This window comes from Panulirus ornatus, chromosome 48 (assembly GCF_036320965.1).
Source record: "Panulirus ornatus isolate Po-2019 chromosome 48, ASM3632096v1, whole genome shotgun sequence".
Lineage (NCBI taxonomy): Eukaryota > Metazoa > Arthropoda > Malacostraca > Decapoda > Palinuridae > Panulirus > Panulirus ornatus.
The window spans coordinates 12285589-12311866 of NC_092271.1; the positions used below are offsets into that span (position 1 = coordinate 12285589).

Genomic DNA, 26278 nt, shown 5'->3' on the forward strand with positions numbered 1-26278 from the left:
ATGCACCGAAACCATAGCTCCCTTTCCACATCCAGGCCCCACAGAACTTTCCATGGTTAACCCCAGACGCTTCACATGCCCTAGTTCAATCCATTGACAGCACGTCGACCCCGGTATACCACATCGTTCTAATTCACTCTATTCCTTGCACACCTTTCATCCTCCTGCATGTTCAGGCCCCGATCACTCAATATCTTTTCCACTCCACTTTCCACCTCCATTTTGGTGTCCCACTTCTCATTCCCTCCACCTCTGACACTTATATCTTCTTGGTCAATCTTTCCTCACTCATTCTCTCCATGTGACCAAACCATTTCAAAACACCCTCTTCTGCTCTCTTAACCACACTCTTTTTATTACAACACATCTCTCTTACCCTATTATTACTTACTCGATCAAACCACCTCACACCACATATTGTCCTCAAACATCTCATTTCCAGCACATCCACCCTCCTCCGCACAACTCTATCCATAGCCCACGCCTCGCAACCATACAATATATATATACATATACAACCATACAATATGTATATGATATATATATATATATATATATATATATATATATATATATATATATATATATATATATATATATATATATATATATATATTTATTGGAAAGGATCACAATTTAGCGAGTGATCAAGTATATTCCCATGAGTCCACGAGAAAATGAAACACGATAAGTTCCCAAATGCACTTTCGTGTAATAATCACATCATCAGAGGAGATACAAGAAAGAAATATAACAGTTAGTTGATGTACAACGAAGAAACATAGCTAGGACGCCTTTTGGTAAACCAAATGGTGTCCTAGCTACGTCTCATCGTTTTATATCAACTGCTATACTTCTTTATTGTATCTCCCCTGATGATGTGATTATTACACGAAAGTGCACTTGGGAACTTATCGTGTTTCATTTCCCCGTGGACTCACAGGAATATATATATATATATATATATATATATATATATATATATATATATATATATATATATATATATATATATATATATATATTTTTCGTTTTCACACTATTTACCATTTCCCGCGTTAGCGAGGTAGCGTGAAGAACAGAGGATCGAGCCTTTGAAGGAATATCCTCACTTGGCCCCTTCCTCTGTTCCTGCTTTAGGAAAACTAAAAACGAGAGGGGAGGATTTCCAGCCTTCTGCGACACGCAGGTAATACGTGTGAAGTATTTTTTCTCCCCTATCCCCAGGGATAATATATATATATATATATATATATATATATGTACGAATAAAGTGCATATGAACGCGCACCTTCATAGAACATACAAACCTCCAGCAGCCAGGATCGAACCCGGAACACCTGTACAAGAGACAGGCATGCTAACCGATAGGCTATGAGACTGTATAATAGGAAACAACTATTCGAAATACTGAGTACTCGAATACCCTTCGTCTCAAATGGTGAGCAACGGGGTCTATACTGGTTGTTTCCGAACAGACGCACATATGTATGTTCTATGAAGTGCGCGTTCATATGCACTTTATTCGTATTCATATACCTCCGCGTTGTACAGTTAGGTTCGGTAAAAACGCTATCAGCTGGCTATGTGCGTCTGTTCGGAAACAACCAGTACAGACCCCGTTGCTCACCATTGTGAGACGAAGGGTATTCGAATACTTAGTATTTCGAATAGTTGTTTTCTATTATACAGTCCCTTAGCCTAGCGGTTAGCATGCCTGTCTCTTGCACAGGGGTCCTGGGTTCGATCCTGGCTGTTGGGGGTTTGTATGATATATATATATATATATATATATATGCCTGAGCCAGGTACTCATTTAATTGGCCAACCCCTAGGGGTGGATGAACAGCTGGATTGGCTGTGGACCGATTGACGCAACCAGGATTCAAACCTCTGCGTTCGACCCTGGGCGTCCCGTAAATGCGTCACGGTCAAGAACGCTAACCGCTTCAGGCCTATCGACGGTCGTAATGCCGTCGTCAACATCAAACTAGACTTCCACCAGCCGGAGATATCCTCATCACCTTCTTCAGGTATTAAGGATGATCCGAAGCCGACATACTGAGTCTCTCTCACTATACGTGTGGCTCTTCGCAAGGAACGGAGATGTGATCATTCTGAACCAACATTACGATAATTTCAGTAACTTTCATCCATATTTGATAAAGAAAATAAAAAAAATACCTTCACTAAAAATCAAACGTAGTCTTAAGTTCTTGCTTATAATTAGCAAGTTACTGTAAGCAGTGTCTACCAAGTGACAGATTACATCCATACATCCGCTGGGGACACTGCCTCTCCAAGCATCTTCCTCTGCGACAAATCTAAGACGACTAAATCACTGAATTCTACGACATGATTAGTAATGACATTTTCAGTGCAATGTAAGTCATATGTCAGTATTCGTTTAGGTTATAAAAAAAAAAAAAATGTGAAACGAACTCGACAGATATGTTATCGCGTGGGCTCGCCTGCCCAGATAAAGGTTTCAGTCGTACTTGCAGTGCTAGTTGCCACAGTGCGTAGCGCAGCCTCGCATCAACCAATCACCCGTCACTCCTATCCGGTTAGTTTTCCTAAGGATTGTAATTTGCTAAGGTAGGCAATGGCTGAAGAAAGGCACCTGCGATGAATTACACATAGCTAGTGGACTGGATCACTCTTACTCACTGCCCTCGAGCCAGTCAAAGACAGAAATGGTCAGGGCTACACACTCACACCAAGGCAGGACGCTCACCATGGCATTGATGTGAAATTTGAGGGTAAAATCCAGCGATTAAGTAGACTCACTGGCAGAGTAACTAAAGCTCATGGTAGATGTACACAAATGTCGAACACTGTGTCCCACATCCTATGTCATGAACGAATATTGTCAAGAACTGACGTGTGCTTGTTGTAACGCCGTTCTTAAGATAGGGAGATGAGGATATTCCTTTAACATGATGATGACTAAGTCATTTAAGTTTGTAATACTGTATCATTATTGGATTTTCTTATAAAGAAATATTCTTGAACCGTTCCTGTTCTCAGGCCATTCAGGCACGAGATCAGACATATCGGGCTTGGAAAACTCTCCTTCCTCTGGTTCCCACTCAGCTTTCATCACTGCCCGTAGTCACTACAAGCATGTTTACATGAGATTACATGAGAAAGACAGACAACAGGAGGCCTAAGTGGCCCACGACTGACATGTCTGGTAAAAGAAAAAATAAAGAAAAATTCAGATTGACAAGAACATGTATATCCGCTCAGCAGGTTTTAAGTTATCACCGACTCCCCGCTGATGCATATCAGCCTTCTAGTGTCCCCGTTACCGCTGTCGTTCATACAGTTTATTTCTGGCGTTTTTCTCAGCGCATACCAGACTTTATAGAATGTTTGTCTAAACGACGTTTGAAGTTATTCAGTTTTAACATTCACTACGTCTGACGGTAACTTATTCCAGTGCTCAACACACCTATAGGAAAAGCTTTTCCCCACGTCCGCACTACATCTTTTAGCTTTGAGTTTTATTCCATTTGTCCTGGTAACCGTATTTTCTTGTATTTCGAAAAGATGTTCGTGATTTACATTATCGAATTTGTCCAGAATTTTCAAACATTTGGTTCAAGTCGCCACAAAGTCTACGTTTTTTAAAGAAGAGATCCAATCGTTTTAGCCTCTCTTCGTATGCCAGATTTCTAAGGGATGGGATCAGTTTTGTTGCGCGTCTTTGTATTTGCTCTAATTTTTCCTCGTCTTATTTATAGTTTGGAGACCAATCCTGGACTACATATTCAAGATGTGGTTTTGCTAGAGAATTAAAGCGTGAGAATTGTTTCTGGTGTCTTGTAATCTATGTTCCTGGCAATGAAACCTAACATTTAGTTGTCTTTTTTACTTGCTGTCTGACACTGTTTAGTGTAGCTCAGATTGTTGCTGATGACAACTCCAAAGTCTTTTTTTTTCATTTACTTTAGTTAGAGAGTTTTCGAATAATCTTAGTATCCTGCTCAGGGATCTGTTCCTCCACTTGCTTTCTTTGTTTTTTCTAAATGCTGAAGCAAGAAAGAACATTTGTGATATATCATGTATTTACTGTATTGTTACTTACAAGAAAGAACATTTGTGATATATCATGTATTTACTGTATTGTTACCTACAAGAAAATGAAAAAATACAATATTCATACGTATGAATGTAGAGACTTCCGTGGTGTAATGGTTAGCGTTCCTGACCGTGACGCAATCAAGTACTGCTTAGAGTTGATCGCATAAGGTCGAATCCTGAATGTGATTGTCAGTTCAAAGTCAACCCAGCTGCTCATCCATCCATATACCATGGTCGATGAAATGGGTACCTATCTATCCATATATATATATATATATAGATTTTTTTTTTTTTTTATACTTTGTCGCTGTCTCCCGCGTTTGCGAGGTAGCGCAAGGAAACAGATGAAAGAAATGGCCCAACCCTCCCCCCCCATACACATGTATATACATACGTCCACACATGCAAATATACACACCTACACAGCTTTCCATGGTTTACCCCAGACGCTTCACATGCCTTGATTCAATCCACTGACAGCACGTCAACCCCGGTATACCACATCGCTCCAATTCACTCTATTCCTTGCCCTCCTTTCACCCTCCTGCATGTTCAGGCCCCGATCACACAAAATCTTTTTCACTCCATCTTTCCACCTCCAATTTGGTCTCCCTCTTCTCCTTGCTCCCTCCACCTCCGACACATATATCCTCTTGGTCAATCTTTCCTCACTCATCCTCTCCATGTGCCCAAACCACTTCAAAACACCCTCTTCTGCTCTCTCAACCACGCTCTTTTTATTTCCACACATCTCTCTTACCCTTACGTTACTCACTCGATCAAACCACCTCACATCACACATTGTCCTCAAACATCTCATTTCCAGCACATCCATCCTCCTGCGCACAACTCTATCCATAGCCCACGCCTCGCAACCATACAACATTGTTGGAACCACTATTCCTTCAAACATACCCATTTTTGCTTTCCGAGATAATGTTCTCGACTTCCACACATTCTTCAAGGCCCCCAGAATTTTCGCCCCCTCCCCCACCCTATGATCCACTTCCGCTTCCATGGTTCCATCCGCTGCCAGATCCACTCCCAGATATCTAAAACACTTCACTTCCTCCAGTTTTTCTCCATTCAAACTCACCTCCCAATTGACTTGACCCTCAACCCTACTGTACCTAATAACCTTGCTCTTATTCACATTTACTCTTAACTTTCTTCTTCCACACACTTTACCAAACTCCGTCACCAGCTTCTGCAGTTTCTCACATGAATCAGCCACCAGCGCTGTATCATCAGCGAACAACAACTGACTCACTTCCCAAGCTCTCTCATCCCCAACAGACTTCATACTTGCCCCTCTTTCCAAAACTCTTGCATTTACCTCCCTAACAACCCCATCCATAAACAAATTAAACAACCATGGAGACATCACACACCCCTGCCGCAAACCTACATTCACTGAGAACCAATCACTTTCCTCTCTTCCTACACGTACACATGCCTTACATCCTCGATAAAAACTTTTCACTGCTTCTAACAACTTGCCTCCCACACCATATATTATTAATACCTTCCACAGATCATCTCTATCAACTCTATCATATGCCTTCTCCAGATCCATAAATGCTACATACAAATCCATTTGCTTTTCTAAGTATTTCTCACATACATTCTTCAAAGCAAACACCTGATCCACACATCCTCTACCACTTCTGAAACCACACTGCTCTTCCCCAATCTGATGCTCTGTACATGCCTTCACCCTCTCAATCAATACCCTCCCATATGATTTACCAGGAATACTCAACAGACTTATACCTCTATAATTTGAGCACTCACTCTTATCCCCTTTGCCTTTGTACAATGGCACTATGCACGCATTCCGCCAATCCTCAGGCACCTCACCATGAGTCATACATACATTAAATAACCTTACCAACCAGTCAACAATACAGTCACCCCCTTTTTTAATAAATTCCACTGCAATACCATCCAAACCTGCTGCCTTGCCGGCTTTCATCTTCCGCAAAGCTTTTACTACCTCTTCTCTGTTTACCAAATCATTTTCCCTAACCCTCTCACTTTGCACACCACCTCGACCAAAACACCCTATATCTGCCACTCTATCATCAAACACATTCAACAAACCTTCAAAATACTCACTCCATCTCCTTCTCACATCACCACTACTTGTTATCACCTCCCCATTTGCGCCCTTCACTGAAGTTCCCATTTATACATATATATATATATATATATATATATATATATATATATATATATATATAATATATATATATATATATATATATATATATATATATATATATATATATATATATATATACCGTTCATGCGATGGCCTTGATAAAGGCCTCAGTTACCCGTGCAGTCTAGACCAGATATCCAACATAAAAATACTGTGTTCAAAGTAAGAATATGGAGAGGGGAGGTTTAGCGTAACAGGAAGAAGACTAGACAATACCAAAGCCATTATATCAATTAATCAACCCCGTACCGATACAGCCAGCTCATTGCCTCTATCTACCCTTGTGTTATCAATTTACTAAAGTCGTATAGCTGACACGAGCTTTTCATCTCCGAGAATGACACGTTTTCACCTCCATACCAAAAAAGTACGAACGCTAATTGGAACGACACATATTTTAACCTCCTTACCAAAAGCACTATATAACGCTGACTTGAACGAAACACCAGTGAAAGATTATCAATCACACAGAACTCTCATAGCCACGCCTTGCACAGAATTTAAAGATAAATCTGTAAGGAAGTGAAGTAATAAGCTTTATTCATTGTGCCCTGCTGGTATGTTGACTCAAGGTTATAAAAGCAAATGGTGTTCCACATGTATGACATATCTCTATAGTTGGCTGCCCCCTGCACGTGATTCCCATATCTATTGCAGGACTCGTATTTATGGTAGATTTAAGAATGGTAGTACCCAGACCTTTGTAGGCTTTGGAGTGGAGTACCTTTTAGGATACTGAATGGGGACGGAGACCTCGTTCAATTCCCATTACAACACGACAGGAACATCTTTCCCACCTTGTCCGGTAAGGTACCTTCAGGAACGCATCCACAACTTTCCCTCAGTTGAAAGTGTCGTCACAGCTTTCTATGATCTTCCTGGCTGACGCCTGAAGCACTGATTGTGTTTTTGAAGCCTAAATAAACACTAGGCCGGGCTAATCATATAGGAGGGACTTTATCATAGTATTCATGACACCCAGTTGAAATCCACATATCATGTGCACGGTGCCCAAAGACTTGCATATTTTGGTAACCGTTTTAAGTGAAGTATTGCCTTAAGCCGGGTTCAGTAAGACAGCAAAAATTCGTGAGACTCGAACAGTTTCTGACACAGGACTTCCAAACGCAAGACAGTAACGTACTTTGCAAGGTGGTTGACACCCGTGGTCGTTAGATTAAAGTGTTGAATTTCTGAAGACATTTTGCCTTACAATCAGCGAACAAATTTGTATCTATTTTTGAAATGTTTAAGGGCCACAAACTCGATCAGAACGGGGTAAGGTAATGTGGAGTTCAGAAAATAGATGTATATCGCGAGTAACTTTCCTTCATTTAACTCTGCTGAGTGTACGGTGGTGGCGGTGTTGTTCCCTACTCTTGCCTCATTTGCCAGTCTCCAGTTTTTCGTCTCAGGACTGAATTATTTTCGTCCCTCCCCCACTCCCGTTCTTGTCAGTGATAAACGTCTCCATGAATTCCAACTTGTGTTCAAGTTTCTTAGCGTGCATAAGTGCCCGCTGTTAATGTGTGTGTGTGTGTGTGTGTGTGTGTGTGTGTGTGTGTGTGTTTAAAGTCAAATCTACGTAGGGACTTTGACATTCCACTTCAAAATCATGCTGAAGTGCATCTTATCCCAAGACACATGTGTCCTGAGCTCGCATGTGTTTATGCACACTCATGACGGACGCGTGAAGCGAATACAATAACCGCGTCTCCACACCTGGTCCCCCGGCGGAGAGAGCTAGGAGACCTTGTTATCCTCCCCAGCAGGAGGAGAAAGGGAGAGACAAGCAACATGGCTTACATGACGTTAGTTAGCGGTATAACAGGATGTTCCTCAAACATCATCGAAGGCAATAATCTCAAACTGTTATCACCCAGCAAGTCCGTCCGTTACAGCCAAGTTACGACTCAGAGATCATTATCTTCCACGTCACGCCACTGTCAGGTTGTGTTGGTCATAGTAACACGAGCCCTTGGAGTGGATGGTGCGGCGTCACACAGTCAGTCCTGAGTTTAAGAGTCGTGCTCGTGGCTTTTGGTTGGTTCAGTGGACGTAGGCTTCACGGAAAGCCGTTCGAAGTGCACCATATGATATACATCCCGTTGACACACTCGGGAAGTGTGTGTGTGTGTGTGTGTGTGTGTGTGTGTGTGTGTGCACCCTCACACTTGGTAGAAAGACTTGTTAATGTGCGGTACATTCTGGGCCACCGGTTTAACCAGGGTTATCAGACTAATACGTCATTTGTTAATTTGCGTGTGAATAACATGTTAGCCTGTGTTGACATTACAGTTTTTAGTGGTGGAGTTAAAGACCAGAGGAGACGTGTCGTGTCTGATTCCCTCACGCTTCAGGTATATCACAGAAGAATCGACTCGTTACTCGACGGTGATTAATTTGGCTGTAAAACTGTGACTACAAATACTAGTTATCTGTCATGAAGTCACTCATTACTCTAGTGCCATGCAACAACATTCATGAGGTGTGATTTTCTTGTCACACGTCACACGTGGGGTTTGATGAAGTGATGATAAAACAGTGGAAGAATTAGGTTGGGTCAATGTGCCAGTCCACGAGAATTTTCAGTCATCCTTCTCAAAACGTCTTCAATCCACACCAAGTCCTTCCTGAAGACTTCATCTCGGCGAGGCAGAAATGCGAATCTTTCCAGTGCCTGGAGCGTAGCAGCGTCGACACATCTACTCCCTCTGCGGGGCCTTCTGCATCAGCTTTCCTGACCCCTGCAGGAGGATCACTGAAACTGAGATCCAGCAGGAGCGGCTTTACCAGCTACTGTGGTCACTTTGCAAGCGGCGGGACAACTCTCCTGGTATATATGCAATATAAGTTCATATATACAAGTCTCCTGGTATATATGCAATATATGTTCATGTATACAAGTCTCCTGATATATATGCAATATATGTTCATGTATACAAGTCTCCTGGTATGTATGCAATATATGTTCATAAATACAAGTCTCCTGGTATATATGTGGCAGTTGAGGGAATGATTGGTATACATGGGGTGTTCAGTGTTGTAAATGGAAATGGTGAAGAGCTTGTAGATTTATGTGCTGAAAAAGGACTGGTGATTGGGAAGACCTGGTTTAAAAAGAGAGATATACATAAGTATACGTATGTAGGTTTGGATGGTATTGCAGTGGAATTTATTAAAAAAGGGGGTGACTGTATTGTTGACTGGTTGGTAAGGTTATTTAATGTATGTATGACTCATGGTGAGGTGCCTGAGGATTGGCGGAATGCGTGCATAGTGCCATTGTACAAAGGCAAAGGAGATAAGAGTGAGTGCTCAAATTACAGAGGTATAAGTTTGTTGAGTATTCCTGGTAAATTATATGGGAGGGTATTGATTGAGAGGGTGAAGGCATGTACAGAGCATCAGATTGGGGAAGAGCAGTGTGGTTTCAGAAGTGGTAGAGGATGTGTGGATCAGGTGTTTGCTTTGAAGAATGTATGTGAGAAATACTTAGAAAAGCAAATGGATTTGTATGTAGCATTTATGGATCTGGAGAAGGCATATGATAGAGTTGATAGAGATGCTCTGTGGAAGGTATTAAGAATATATGGTGTGGGAGGCAAGTTGTTAGAAGCAGTGAAAAGTTTTTATCGAGGATGTAAGGCATGTGTACGTGTAGGAAGAGAGGAAAGTGATTGGTTCTCAGTGAATGTAGGTTTGCGGCAGGGGTGTGTGAAGTCTCCATGGTTGTTTAATTTGTTTATGGATGGGGTTGTTAGGGAGGTGAATGCAAGAGTTTTGGAAAGAGGGGCAAGTATGAAGTCTGTTGGGGATGAGAGAGCTTGGGAAGTGAGTCAGTTGTTGTTCGCTGATGATACAGCGCTGGTGGCTGATTCATGTGAGAAACTGCAGAAGCTGGTGACTGAGTTTGGTAAAGTGTGTGAAAGAAGAAAGTTAAGAGTAAATGTGAATAAGAGCAAGGTTATTAGGTACAGTAGGGTTGAGGGTCAAGTCAATTGGGAGGTGAGTTTGAATGGAGAAAAACTGGAGGAAGTGAAGTGTTTTAGATATCTGGGAGTGGATCTGGCAGCGGATGGAACCATGGAAGCGGAAGTGGATCATAGGGTGGGGGAGGGGGCGAAAATTCTGGGAGCCTTGAAGAATGTGTGGAAGTCGAGAACATTATCTCGGAAAGCAAAAATGGCTATGTTTGAAGGAATAGTGGTTCCAACAATGTTGTATGGTTGCGAGGCGTGGGCTATGGATAGAGTTGTGCGCAGGAGGATGGATGTGCTGGAAATGAGATGTTTGAGGACAATGTGTGGTGTGAGGTGGTTTGATCGAGTAAGTAACGTAAGGGTAAGAGAGATGTGTGGAAATAAAAAGAGCGTGGTTGAGAGAGCAGAAGAGGGTGTTTTGAAATGGTTTGGGCACATGGAGAGAATGAGTGAGGAAAGATTGACCAAGAGGATATATGTGTCGGAGGTGGAGGGAACGAGGAGAAGAGGGAGACCAAATTGGAGGTGGAAAGATGGAGTGAAAAAGATTTTGTGTGATCGGGGCCTGAACATGCAGGAGGGTGAAAGGAGGGCAAGGAATAGAGTGAATTGGAGCGATGTGGTATACCGGGGTTGACGTGCTGTCAGTGGATTGAATCAAGGCATGTGAAGCGTCTGGGGTAAACCATGGAAAGCTGTGTAGGTATGTATATTTGCGTGTGTGGACGTATGTATATACATGTGTATAGGGGTGGGTTGGGCCATTTCTTTCGTCTGTTTCCTTGCGCTACCTCGCAAACGCGGGAGACAGCGACAAAGCAAAAAAAGAGAAAAAAAAAAAACGTATGTAAGTAGGAGAGATGGCCAGAGAGCGTTATTGTATTACGTGTTAATTGACAGGCGCGCGAAAGAGAGACTTTTGGATGTTAATGTGCTGAGAGGTGCAACTGGAGGGATGTCTGATCATTATCTTGTGGAGGCGAAAGTGAAGATTTGTATGGGTTTTCAGAAGAGTGAATGTTGGGGTGAAGAGGGTTATACTTCCCTCGTGATAAATATAAGTATATTCATACGATCAGGCAACAGATGAAGGGGATTTTTTTTCTTATTTTGCTTCAACCTTTACGGCAGTTGTGTGGGCGACTCGAAGGAAGTAAATGCCAGACGCTCGACCAGACTGAGTCAGTATCGCCATCTGTTGTGTGCGTCGTACTGAGGGCAGCAGTGGGCCATCCCCGGTGGGCCTGGTGTCAGCAGTTCCTCAGCTCTGACTCAGGGGTACCTAGAGTCACGACCCCCAGCTGGCAGGAGGTTCTTCCTCATGACCACAGACGTGCTCCTGAACCCACCACTGTGGTAATCATGACCACAGACGTGCTCCTGAACCCACCACTGTGGTAATCATGACCACAGACGTGCTCCTGAACCCACCACTGCGGTAATCATGACCACAGACGTGTTCCTGAACCCACCACTGTGGTAATCATGACCACAGACGTGTTCCTGAACCCACCACTGTGGTAATCATGACCACAGACGTGCTCCTGAACCCACCACTGCGGTAATCATGACCACAGACGTGCTCCTGAACCCACCACTGTGGTAATCATGACCACAGACGTGTTCCTGAACCCACCACTGTGGTAATCATGACCACAGACGTGCTCCTGAACCCACCACTGTGGTAATCATGACCACAGACGTGCTCCTGAACCCACCACTGTGGTAATCATGACCACAGACGTGCTCCTGAACCCACCACTGTGTTAATCATGACCACAGACGTGCTCCTGAACCCACCACTGTGGTAATCATGACCACAGACGTGCTCCTGAACCCACCACTGTGGTAATCATGACCACAGACGTGCTCCTGAACCCACCACTGTGGTAATCATGACCACAGACGTGCTCCTGAACCCACCACTGTGGTTAAAATTCGATAAGATCCTAGCAAGATTTGAATGATGGAAGTACTTACCAATGCTACAGTCATTAGAACTTCGATTATGTGGTGGTTATGTCGCCTTTGTACAGGCTTCTGTGGTTTGTGGTTAAGAAATCATTATCATTTTTCAAAGAAGAGGAGACGCGAGGGTCCTTATATCAGCATGGTGGAAGGGTCGTTACATCAGTGTGTGTGTGTGTGTGTGTGTGTGTGTGTGCGTGGTGGTAGGGTCGTTAAAGAGAATGATTAACTGCCAGTCCGCAGTTGCATGAGAAAAAGATATGTATCTTTCGATTGGTTTATGATAATCATATATGCTAATTGGTTTATGATAATCGTTTATGATAACCGGTTTATGATAATCGATTATGATAATTGGTTTATGATAATCATATATGCTAATTGGTTTATGATAATCGTTTATGATAATTGGTTTATGATAATCGTTTATGATAACCGGTTTATGATAATCGATTATGATAATTGGTTTATGATAATTGTTTATGATAATTGGTTTATGATAATCGTTTATGATAATTGGTTTATGATAATCGTTTATGATAATTGGTTTATGATAATCGTTTATGCTAATTGGTTTATGATAATCATTTATGCTAATTGGTTTATGATAATCGTTTATGGTAATTGGTTTATGATAATCGTTTATGGTAATTGGTTTATGATAATCGTTTATGATAATCGGTTTATGATAATCGATTATGATAATTGATTTATGATAATTGTTTATGATAATTGGTTTATGATAATCGTTTATGATAATTGGTTTATGATAATCGTTTATGATAATCGGTTTATGATAATCGATTATGATAATTGGTTTATGATAATCGTTTATGATAATTGGTTTATGATAATCGTTTATGATAATCGGTTTATGATAATCGATTATGATAATTGGTTTATGATAATCGTTTATGATAATTGGTTTATGATAATCGTTTATGATAATTGGTTTATGGTAATCGCTTATGATAATTGGTTTATGATAATCGTTTATGATAATTGGTTTATGGTAATCGCTTATGATAATTGGTTTATGATAATCGTTTATGATAATTGGTTTATGATAATCGTTTATGATAATTGGTTTATGGTAATCGCTTATGATAATTGGTTTATGATAATCGTTTATGATAATTGGTTTATGATAATCGTTTATGATAATTGGTTTATGGTAATCGCTTATGATAATTGGTTTATGATAATCGTTTATGATAATTGGTTTATGATAATCGTTTATGATAATTGGTTTATGATGATCGTTTATAATGATTAGTTTATGATAATTAGTTTTTGGTAAGCGTTTATGATATTTGGTTTCTGATAATCGCTTATGATAATAAGTTTATGATAATCGTTTATAGTAATTGGATTATGATAATCGTTTATGATAATTAGTTTATGATAATCTTTTATAATAAATGGAATATGATAATCGTTTATGTTGATTGGTTTATGATAATCGTTTATGATAACTGGTTTATGATAATCGTTTATGATAATTGGTTTATGATAATCGTTGACCTGGGAATATGATATGTTAGTCGAAAAGAGTTAGAAAACCTGAACAAGAACTGGAAAGAAATTCTGAGGTACATTCCTTTAGGGTACTACAGGATGTGTACCACTCAGGTCAGGGTACTACAGGATGTGTACCACTCAGGTTAGGGTACTACAGGATGTGTACCACTCAGGTCAGGGTACTACAGGATGTGTACAACTCGGGTCAGGGTACTACAGGATGTGTACCACTCAGGTCAGGGTACTGCAGGATGTGTACCACTCGGGTCAGGGTACATTTCATTTGTTCTACCACACCATGAACATTTCAGTTGTTTTACCACACCATGAACACTCCAGTTGTTCTACCACACCATGAACATTTCAGTTGTTCTGCCACACCATGAACACTCCAGTTGTTCTACCACACCATGAACACTCCAGTTGTTCTACCACACCATGAACATTTCAGTTGTTCTACCACACCATGAACGTTTCAGTTGTTCTACCACACCATGAACATTTCAGTTGTTCTACCACACCATGAACACTCCAGTTGTTCTACCACACCATGAACGTTTCAGTTGTTCTACCACACCATGAACATTTCAGTTGTTCTGCCACACCATGAACACTCCAGTTGTTCTACCACACCATGAACGTTTCAGTTGTTCTACCACACCATGAACACTCCAGTTGTTCTACCACACCATGAACATTTCAGTTGTTCTACCACACCATGAACATTTCAGTTGTTCTACCACACCATGAACATGTCATTTTCATTGATCCATGTCTTAGAAAGCTTAATGACCAGGTGGCTTTCACACACGACTACGTGGTGAGAGAAAACACTCAGTGTCCAATATAGTGCTGAAGTCGTGACTGTGGTGTGTGTGTGTAGAATTCGTTATGGAGGTTGCGATAAGTCTTATCTCGGCTATATAAACATAGCTCTACCAACACGTATTAGCAGACGAGGAAAATGGCTTCATCTGCTCGCATCCAGCCGTTAAATGTCATGTATACTGCACTGATACCCGAGCTACCCATCCATCCACAGCCACACCTCACAGACACCTCTGTTGTTTCCCATGTGAGAGAGCGAAAGAAAAGGATAACTTGATAGTCAGATCCATCCATGAGGGACTGCTAGCGGCTCCCCCACACACCTATTATAAAGAAAATGGTTACCCACCATCGTAGGTGGCTTCCTAGCCAGAGCCATACACAAAGCCTCCATCTCCAGAACTCTTTAAGTTTCACAGTGCAATTCCCCCGACGAATTCTTTCTCCAGCTCTCTGTAGTGCCTTCCCCACATAACTTCTTGTCACTCCACCTCTCCCCCCACACTACAAACTGGAAAGCTCTCTCATATGTACATGACTTCAAAACTACATCACAGCGCCCCTCTGAGACACTGCCCCAAGAAACAACAAAAATGCACCAACACATCACGCGAATAGAACATTGGCTCACTCAAGTCTCAGACAATCTGCGTCTCCACAGGACTCCATCATCCCCGTCTTGAACCCCTCACAGACACGAGTCTAACCTGTGCATCTCCACAGGACTCCATCATCCCCGTCATGAACCCCTCACAGACACGAGTCTAACCTGTGCATCTCCACAGGACTCCATCATCCCCGTCTTAAACCCCTCACAGACTAACTTGGTATGTAGGAGTTTCACCAACGCGGTTTGCTGGGCACGTCCAAAGATAATGCATATAATGATCTCACGCTTCCATTGTCTGTATGTTGCTTGTCCGGATTACTTGGCTTTAAGGCAGCAAAATTCAAATCTTGGGGTTTATTTCCTTTGAGGAACATGGAATGAGGAATGTATCCACGACAGGAATAATTATCCTGTGTATTTTCCAACACATGTTTTAGTGCGAAATGATTGAACAGAAGACATTTCAAAAACAATAGGTGTTTCCTCAAAACCTCATTTTGCAGATGTACCCACCACGCTGTGCTGTGTTCCACGTATTGGTTGTAAGCCGTGTTTGGAGGCCAGTAAATGTAAACGTAGTAAATGTAGTCATAGGAGGTCAAACACTATAAATGACCGTGTCGTAACGTTAAGTCCCGGATACACAACCTCTACGCTCTGATAGCAGATCCGTGACGTGGACTGTGAACAGTTCTTCGAGAGATGTAATGACAGAACAACCAGAGGACAGAAATTTAGAAACTTGTTGAAATGGAAGTAAAGAACAGAATGACTGAGGACATGGTTAATGCAGACACATAGATTAGATTTAAGAGGTCGTATGATAATTAAAGATGTTCAAGAGATGGAGTCCCATGTGTGTAAAAACTCCCTACCCGTACAGGGCCTGACATCCCAAAACTCACAGAGAGGTGTTCTTGAAGAACACTCCTATTAAGATGCAATCATATCTCTAGCCATGTACTTGTCATGGAATGGGCAAGAAAGATATTCTTAACACAAGGTCCTCCATAACTGTAGGCGCAGGGGAGCTCTTAGTAACACCTAAAGTAAGTGAGTCATTATCAGTCTACGTTACAAAGTTGCCACAGAGTACAGCCCGACGTTATAGTCCCTCAGTATAGTCTTGTTTTAGTGAGGCACAGCGACCTCCCCCTGATGCAAGTCCCACTGTGTCGTAATATGTCAATGGTGTTATGAAGAGGGCGCGACCACAGTGACAGGGTGTTGATACTGCTGGGGAACCTGACCTGCTGCTGACTCCACAGTGACGTGGTTGACTCAGTCCGTTACACGCAGGAGCAGATGTGAGGCATTTATACCAGGTGGTGAGAGAGGGTACACATGACGGAGGTTCTGCCGCGATGGCAAGACGAGCAGAGTCACTACACGTCTAGTTTGATGAATAAGACTGTGCTCTTCTGCTGCCATCTGGGATTCGCTTCAACCAGATATAAAGTTTTCTTATGAATGATTCTGTAGTTGATCTATGCATATCTCTAGTGGTCGGGCTGCCTTGTACTTTTGCTCATGTGTTGTGAGTGTGTTCCACGGTATTCTTGAAGATTTTGATAACCTTAACACACTGGTTAAGGGACTTTGATATGATTTCCTTTATACCTTCAGTCTGTTGCCGCGCTTATTCGAAATTCAGTAATGAAAAGTTTATTCTCAAGACAAAAGGAACTCCATCCATTATACGATAAGGTGGCCGCATTATGATATTACCAGTTCCAAAATGGTGAATGAAAAAAGATTGTGATTAATCAGGGCTTCGCAAGTGGATTTAGACCAGACACTCGAAGGAAGAAAAGCTATTTGCAGGAGAGACAGAAGAGGGAAGAAATTTGTACGGTCTCCACACAGAACCTGCGGGAGGCAGCAGCCAAACGTGTGTGACAGACCAAACCATGATGAAGCAAGACTTTACACAATACAGCGTGTGTTCGTTCTGCTAACCGAGCGATACGATGTGGTCTACTGGCACTGCACCAGAAGGTGAAGGTGCTAACATGTCTCAGAATCATCTTGAACACCTTCGTCTGGTGACCAGAGAGGAAGACCGTGAGATTCAAGATGTCTGAGGACATGGGAGCTCAGGAGGAATTCCAAGACTTTGGAAATGGTGGATGTCAAAACAACAGAAGAGAATTTCTTTATTTATTTTCAACAGAAACTGAACAGGTGACCAAACACAGGTGAAGGTTCAGAAGCACACTCTTGCAGTACACGGGGATGGATGACGTCAGGACCTATATAAGCCTTGCTTGTGTCCAGAAAGAGAAGCGCTTTGCGGACAGTTCTGAAAGAGATTACGGGGAAGGGCCTAGGAATAGTAAAAGGAGCATCAGGTGGTGAAGGAATGTTAGAGTCATCCAAGATAGAACTAGGAGAAAATGGAACCAAAGAGAGTTGCATTGTTTACGGGAGAGACAGCTATAGTATCGTCAGAGCAGAAAACTGAAGGGAAGGTAGAGCGACAGTTGTTAGAGATGCTCTTAGCTAAAGCGTTTCCAAGCCCGGTATGACTGAATGACTTCGGAACAATAAAAACCTGTTATGCGTTTACCATATATATATATATATATATATATATATATTTTTTTTTTTTTTTTTTTTTTTTTTTTTTTTTTATACTTTGTCGCTGTCTCCCGCGTTTGCGAGGTAGCGCAAGGAAACAGACGAAAGAAATGGCCCAACCCCCCCCATACACATGTACATACACACGTCCACACACACAAATATACATACCTACACAGCTTTCCATGGTTTACCCCGGACGCTTCACATGCCTTGATTCAATCCACTGACAGCACGTCAACCCCTGTATACCACATCGCTCCAATTCACTCTATTCCTTGCCCTCCTTTCACCCTCCTGCATGTTCAGGCCCCGATCACACAAAATCTTTTTCACTCCATCTTTCCACCTCCAATTTGGTCTCCCTCTTCTCCTCGTTCCCTCCACCTCCGACACATATATCCTCTTGGTCAATCTTTCCTCACTCATTCTCTCCATGTGCCCAAACCATTTTAAAACACCCTCTTCTGCTCTCTCAACCACGCTCTTTTTATTTCCACACATCTCTCTTACCCTTACGTTACTTACTCGATCAAACCACCTCACACCACACATTATCCTCAAACATCTCATTTCCAGCACATCCATCCTCCTGCGCACAACTCTATCCATAGCCCACGCCTCGCAACCATACAACATTGTTGGAACCACTATTCCTTCAAACATACCCATTTTTGCTTTCCGGGATAATGTTCTCGACTTCCACACATTTTTCAAGGCTCCCAAAATTTTCGCCCCCTCCCCCACCCTATGATCCACTTCCGCTTCCATGGTTCCATATATATATATATATATATATATATATATATATATATATATATATATATATATATATATATATATATATATGTATATATATATATATATATATATATATATATATATATATATATATATATATATATATATATATATATATATATATATATATATATATGTTGTTCGCTGATGATACAGCGCTGGTGGCTGATTCATGTAAGAAACTGCAGAAGCTGGCGACTGAGTTTGGTAAAGTATGTGAAAGAAGAAAGTTAAGAGTAATTGTGAATAAGAGCAAGGTTATTAGGTACAGTATGGTTGAGGGTCAAGTCAATTGGGAGGTAAGTTTGAATGGAGGAAAACTGGAGGAAGTAAAGTGTTTTAGATATCTGGGAGTGGATCTGGCAGCGGATGGAACCATGGAAGCGGAAGTGAATTATAGGGTGGGGGAGGGGGCGAAAATCCTGGGAGCCTTGAAGAATGTGTGGAAGTCGAGAACATTATCTCCGAAAGCAAAAATGGGTATGTTTGAAAGAATAGTGGTCCCAACAATGTTGTATGGTTGCGAGGCGTGGGCTATGGATAGAGTAGTGCGCAGGAGGGTGGATGTGCTGGAAATGAGATGTTTGAGGACAATATGTGGTGTGAGGTGGTTTGATCGAGTAAGTAATGTAAGGGTAAGAGAGATGTGTGGAAATAAGAAGAGCGTGGTTGAGAGAGCAGAAGAGGGTGTTTTGAAATGGTTTGGGCACATGGAGAGAATGAAGGAGGAAAGATTGACCAAGAGGATATATGTGCCGGAGGTGGAGGGAACGAGGAGAAGTGGGAGACCAAATTGGAGGTGGAAAGATGGAGTGAAAAAGATTTTGAGTGATCGGGGCCTGAACATGTAGGAGGGTGAAAGGCGGGCAAGGAATAGAGTGAATTGGATCGATGTGGTATACCGGGGTCGACGTGCTGTCAATTGATTGAATCAGGGCATGTGAAGCGTCTGGGGTAAACCATGGAAAGTTGTGTGGGGCCTGGATGTGGAAAGGGAGCTGTGGTGTCGGGCATTATTGCATGACAGCTAGAGACTGAGTGTGAACGAATGGGGCCTTTGTGTCTTTTCCTAGCGCTACCTCGCACACATGAGGGGGAGGGGGATGTTATTCCATGTGTGGCGAGGTGGCGATGGGAATGAATAAAGGCAGACAGTGTGAATTGTGTGCATGTGTATATATGTATATGTCTGTGTATGTATATGTATGTGTACATTGAGATGTATGGGTATGTATATTTACGTGTGGGGACGTGTATGTATATACATGTGTATGGGGGTGGGTTGGGCCATTTCTTTCGTCTGTTTCCTTGCGCTACCTCGCAAACGCGGGAGACAGCGACAAAGCAAAATAATTATATATGTATATATAATATATATATATATATATATATATATATATATATATATATATATATATATCATTATCTTGTTATAAAGTCAAAGAGATTTATCATGATTCGTTTTGTTTATGTTACAGAAGATCAGATTTACTGTATGTCTTCATGTCTCTTTATGTACATATGATTATCTCAGAAACGTTGCCTCTGTTGAACAGTTCCACTTATGGAAGGAGTATTGATAAGGTGGGAGGGGGGAAACTTCATGACTTTTCTATTCGTAACAAAAGAAACTTTTTAGGAAATATGAAATGTCTCCTCCGGATATCACATTACCGCTCGCATATTTCAAAATGTGATGATATAGAATTGTTAATATGTCATTGAGGTTTATAACTGCATAAGTTATCTGAGTTGTAGACACATGATAATCATCCAGTAATTTGATCAGTCTATTACATTCCATACAAAGTGCCTCACGTCCGTTTGGCTGGACTGTCGCCTGGCACATGCTGGTGTCGTGAGCTGCACGACCTACGCCGATCTTGGTACAGTCTAGCGTCAACACATTGTGAAATATATGTTGTCATTCACGATGACTTAGTTTTTTCATATCATTTCGTTGTAGTTACTGATGTACGATAATTTTTCCCCAAAATTCTGAGCAGACTTACTCGTGAGATGGAAGTGTTCTCGCAGGTTTAAGAACATTTGTATATCTGTTGTCTTTGTGAAGACTTGAGGGATCATCATTAATTCTGAAAATGACACAGCAGTCCATGAACTGAGTATAACTGTCTTTTTCATCAACGTTTTAGAGCCTGGGTACATAACCAGTTTTTTTATTACATGGTTAAATCACTTCTATTACAGTTTTTTAGTGTGCGAAAATGAAATGAAATAGTTACCGCCTGCATGTTACTTTAACTGAGAACCTTACATACGTTTTCATAATAACTTGTGGTAAGTGTGGAACACAAAACCTGGAAGTGATTTACATTTTGAATCATATACACAGAGTCTTAACAGTCCTTGATAACTGTATCACTGTAGGAATGTATTGTAGCAGTATTGTATTCTTATCCTCGTACTATATTTCTTGTCTTAGTGCTGAACTCTTGTCTTAGTACTGTATCTTGACGTTATAATGTATTTCTCTCGTAATACTCGTCGAAGTGCTGAATTGTTGCAAAATTGCCCCACAAGACTTTCCTGAAAAACGAAATGTTAAAAACGTCGTAACGTGAAACATGTTCAGAGTCGCAATGTGAACGTGCTCTCTCTCTCTCTCTCTCTCTCTCTCTCTCTCTCTCTCTCTCTCTCTCTCTCTCTCTCTCTCTCTCTCTCTCTCTCTCTCTCTCTCTCTCTCTCTCTCTCTCCGTCTGCCGTGATGGACCAGGATCGCACTCCACCACTGGTGAGGCTTCTGTCCGTCATAACATCATCAGTCGTGATTCTAGGCCAGGCCAGCACACGCCAGTCCTGCATCTACATAAAGTGTAGTGAGCTGTACACTGCACTAACACACTGAGAACAAAAAATCGTTTCCTATCTGAAGCATTGACTCTCGTGATAATGGTATCTTCATATGTCTCTTATCATTGTAAAAATAACAATCATTTACCTTTTGTTGACCTACTCACAATATGAACCTAGTCCAAGCGCTTCATCCCCAACAATCTATCACTTCTCTCAGTTAACTGAAAGACTTCTACCATACACTCAGTACCGGAGAGTTACTGTATATAGCTGTAAACAGCTTTCATTTTTTTCTTCTTTGTAAATTCCCAGCGTGGGTCACCTCACCAATGCATGGCTCTTCTCCCATTTTAAATATTTTGTCCTAATTTATGTTATCTAGAATATGAATACTGTATTAGAATGTTCTTTGGAAAAAAAAGAATACCTTACGTCAAAATAGGTCTGGTATAATTTGTTCTTCGTATGTACGTGGTCCGGGCAAAGGGAGGTGGAGTGTCGCCCTGCAACAGTGGCGCTTTAGTCAGCACAATACCTGGCCTTGGGAGGATAGGATGAGAGGCGGAGGTGAGTCAGTCACTTCACTTTGTGTACGGTCACCACGTCGAATCCACGGCTGCCCGCTCATCGTCCCTGAGGTAAGGTGTCGCTGGCCATCCAGTGTGTCGTGGACGTCTATATTTATATGAATGGCGTTCAACTGCTGGAAGACTGTTCGAATGTACCATTCAGTCAGGATGCACGTTATTGTTTAGTCTAATGGGACCATGTGTCGTAATGGATGAGTTCCGACGCTGATCGAAGGAAATGTGTTGCAACTCCCTGTCATACGATAGCCCCGCATGAACACAAACAACATTTGCATTAAGACAATATACGGAGCTGTGAAGAACTTCAACATATATTATATGATTTTTTTCACCCTGTGAGTAACGGTGGACAGAAAACTTGATCACATCATCTCGGTGTTTAGTAACGTTACGTAAGTCTTTCTCTCCGATGCATTGGCGACCCTGGTAGTCTTATAGCAAGTCTTAATAAGAGAGTATTGACCCTAACGCTCACATACCCTATGTGTACACGGACATAGAATACAATTAGAAACTTGGTGTCACACGAGACTCCTGTTCAGTGAAGGAGGTGAGGGTGAAGAAGATGAAGAGGCTACTGGACACTGGCTGTCAAGACGCCCTCTGTCCACCTGGCGGACGTCCCCTACCAAGCTCCCTTACCCAGGTCCCTGGCCACAACAACCCACCGCTTGTCACACGTGCACAGTAGGGGGTTAGGAGGGAGGGTGGGATACGCAGGGTAGCGCGTGTCAAGGTGAGGTGGACGGGAAGGTAAGGTTCACACATTATGATTACGAGAGCATGGAAGGGTTGCTCAATGATAGTGTTAGGCTTACCATGTGCCGGCCAGGTGGTGCATCACATGGTGTGCCGGCCAGGTGGTGCATCACATGGTGTGTCGGCCAGGTGTTGCATCACATGGTGTGTCAGCCAGGTGGTGCATCACATGGTGTGTCGGTCAGGTGTTGCATCACATGGTGTGTCGGTCAGGTGGTGCATCACATGGTGTGTCAGCCAGGTGGTGCATCACATGGTGTGTCGGCCAGATGGTGCATCACATGGTGTGTCAGCCAGGTGGTGCATCACATGGTGTGTCAGCCAGGTGGTGCATCACATGGTGTGTCAGCCAGGTGTTGCATCACATGGTGTGTCAGCCAGGTGGTGCATCACATGGTGTGTCAGCCAGGTGGTGCATCACATGGTGTGTCGGTCAGGTGGTGCATCACATGGTGTGTCAGCCAGGTGGTGCATCACATGGTGTGTCAGCCAGGTGGTGCATCACATGGTGTGCCGGCCAGGTGGTGCATCACATGGTGTGTCGGCCAGGTGGTGCATCACATGGTGTGTCGGTCAGGTGGTGCATCACATGGTGTGTCAGCCAGGTGGTGCATCACATGGTGTGTCAGCCAGGTGATGCATCACATGGTGTGTCAGCCAGGTGGTGCATCACATGGTGTGTCGGCCAGGTTGTGCATCACATGGTGTGCCGGCCAAGTGGTGCATCACATGGTGTGTCGGCCAGATGGTGCATCACATGGTGTGTCAGCCAGGTGGTGCATCACATGGTGTGTCGGCCAGGTGGTGCATCACATGATGTGTCGGTCAGGTGGTGCATCACATGGTGTGTCGGCCAGATGGTGCATCACATGGTGTGTCAGCCAGGTGTTGCATCACATGGTGTGTCGGTCAGGTGGTGCATCACATGGTGTGTCGGCCAGGTGGTGCATCACATGGTGTGTCAGCCAGGTGGTGCATCACATGGTGTGTCAGCCAAATGGTGGTTCACATGGTGTGTCGGCCAGGTGGTGGATCACATGATGTGTCGGCCAGGTGGTGCATCACATGGTGTGTCAGCCAGGTGGTGCATCACATGGTGTGTCGGCCAAATGGTGCATCACATGGTGTGTCGGCCAGGTGGTGCATCACATGGTGCGTCGGCCAGGTTGTGCATCACATAGTGTGTCGGCCAGGTTGTGCATCACATGGTGTGTCGGCCAGGTGGTGCATCACATGGTGCGTCGGCCAGGTTGTGCATCACATAGTGTGTCGGCCAGGTGATGCATCACATGGTGTGTCGGTCAGGTGGTGCATCACATGGTGTGTCGGTCAGGTGGTGCATCACATGGTGCGTCAGCCAGGTTGTGCATCACATGGTGTGTCGGTCAGGTGGTGCATCACATGGTGTGTCGGCCAGGTGGTGCATCACATGGTGCGTCGGCCAGGTTGTGCATCACATAGTGTGTCGGCCAGGTGATGCATCACATGGTGTGTCGGTCAGGTGGTGCATCACATGGTGTGTCGGTCAGGTGGTGCATCACATGGTGCGTCAGCCAGGTTGTGCATCACATGGTGTGTCGGTCAGGTGGTGCATCACATGGTGTGTCAGCCAAATGGTGCATCACATGGTGTGTCGGTCAGGTGGTGCATCACATGGTGTGTCGATCAGGTGGTGCATCACATGGTGTGTCGGTCAGGTGGTGCATCACATGGTGTGTCGGCCAGGTGGTGCATCACATGGTGTGTCGGTCAGGTGGTGCATCACATGGTGTGTCGGCCAGATGGTGCATCACATGGTGTGTCAGCCAGGTGTTGCATCACATGGTGTGTCAGCCAGGTGGTGCATCACATGGTGTGTCGGCCAGGTGGTGCATCACATGGTGTGTCAGCCAGGTGGTGCATCACATGGTGCGTCGGCCAGGTTGTGCATCACATAGTGTGTCGGCCAGGTGATGCATCACATGGTGTGTCGGTCAGGTGGTGCATCACATGGTGTGTCGGTCAGGTGGTGCATCACATGGTGCGTCAGCCAGGTTGTGCATCACATGGTGTGTCGGTCAGGTGGTGCATCACATGGTGTGTCAGCCAAATGGTGCATCACATGGTGTGTCGGTCAGGTGGTGCATCACATGGTGTGTCGGTCAGGTGGTGCATCACATGGTGTGTCGGTCAGGTGGTGCATCACATGGTGTGTCGGCCAGGTGGTGCATCACATGGTGTGTCGGTCAGGTGGTGCATCACATGGTGTGTCGGCCAGATGGTGCATCACATGGTGTGTCAGCCAGGTGTTGCATCACATGGTGTGTCAGCCAGGTGGTGCATCACATGGTGTGTCGGCCAGGTGGTGCATCACATGGTGTGTCGGCCAGGTGGTGCATCACATGGTGTGTCGGCCAGGTGGTGAGGATGAACCCAGCCCGCGCCTCACACATGGTATGCATTTAGTAATCACTGAATCGTTTCCTGAATACTAAGACGAGCGGTCGTTGATGGTGGCAGCATGTGACGTGTGTGTGTGTGTGTGTGTGTGTGTGTGTGTGTGATCCTTGCCCTGCTGCGAAAGGTGCGCACGAAGGCGGGCAGTGTGGACGGGTCGTGCGCTCCTTTCGCTGCAGCAGGGAAAGGATCATACACGAGAACGATGAGTATCCTGTCTAGATCTCTGCTATACATTTACAGGTAATAGATAAACACACGAGCGAACACTTTATAATGGAATTCAAACAGAAACAGACCACTGGGTCTCCACAATGGTTGGTTATATGTGGTGGTGGAGGATATCAGAAACTTACAGTAAGTGTGGCACGAGTGGAAGGCTCACAGATAATGGTGGTGGTGTTAGTGGTGGGGCAAGTCAGTGCGATGATGGCAGTGGGCGTCTGTATCATTAGTGGCGAAGTGTCCGTATTGTTAGTAGCGGGAAGGTGTCCGTATTGTTAGTAGCGGGAAGGTGTCCGTATTGTTAGTGGCGGAATGTGTCTATATTGTTAGTGGCGGGAAGGTGTCCGTATTGTTAGTGGCGGGAAGGCGTCCGTATTGTTAGTGGCGGGAAGGCGTCCGTATTGTTAGTGGCGGAAGGTGTCCGTATTGTTAGTGGCGGGAAGGCGTCCGTATTGTTAGTGGCGGGAAGATGTCCGTATTGTTAGTGGCGGGAAGGTGTCCGTATTGTTAGTGGTGGGAAGGTGTCCGTATTGTTAGTGGCGAGGTGTCCGTACTGTTAGTGGTGGGAAGGTGTCCGTATTGTTAGTGGCGGAATGTGTCCGTATTGTTAGTGGCGGGAAGGTGTCCGTATTGTTAGTGGCGGAATGTGTCCGTATTATTAGTGGCGGAAGGTGTCCGTATTGTTAGTGGCGGAAGGTGTCCGTATTGTTAGTGGCGGGAAGATGTCCGTATTGTTAGTGGCGGGAAGGTGTCCTCATTGTTAGTGGCGAGGTGTCCGTATTGTTAGTAGCGGGAAGGTGTCCGTATTGTTAGTGGCGGGAAGGTGTCCGCATTGTTAGTGGCGGAA

At 43.6% G+C, this 26278-nt stretch overlaps 1 protein-coding gene across 3 annotated transcripts in view; it reads left to right on the plus strand.

Annotated features, from left to right (window-relative positions):
- Naam (Nicotinamide amidase) overlaps window positions 1-26278 on the plus strand; it is a 233641-nt gene that overhangs the window by 101404 nt on the left and 105959 nt on the right. Inside the window, exons 1-2 of one of the 3 annotated variants that reach the window (XM_071690573.1) lie at window positions 2491-2566; window positions 21908-22059. The exons of 1 other annotated variant lie outside the window; for it this stretch is intronic. The gene's annotated coding sequence lies outside the window, so the exon portion shown is untranslated. Of the gene's footprint in view, window positions 1-2490; window positions 2567-21907; window positions 22060-26278 lie in introns of those variants that run through there. One more of the 3 variants, XM_071690572.1, reaches the window with a different exon arrangement.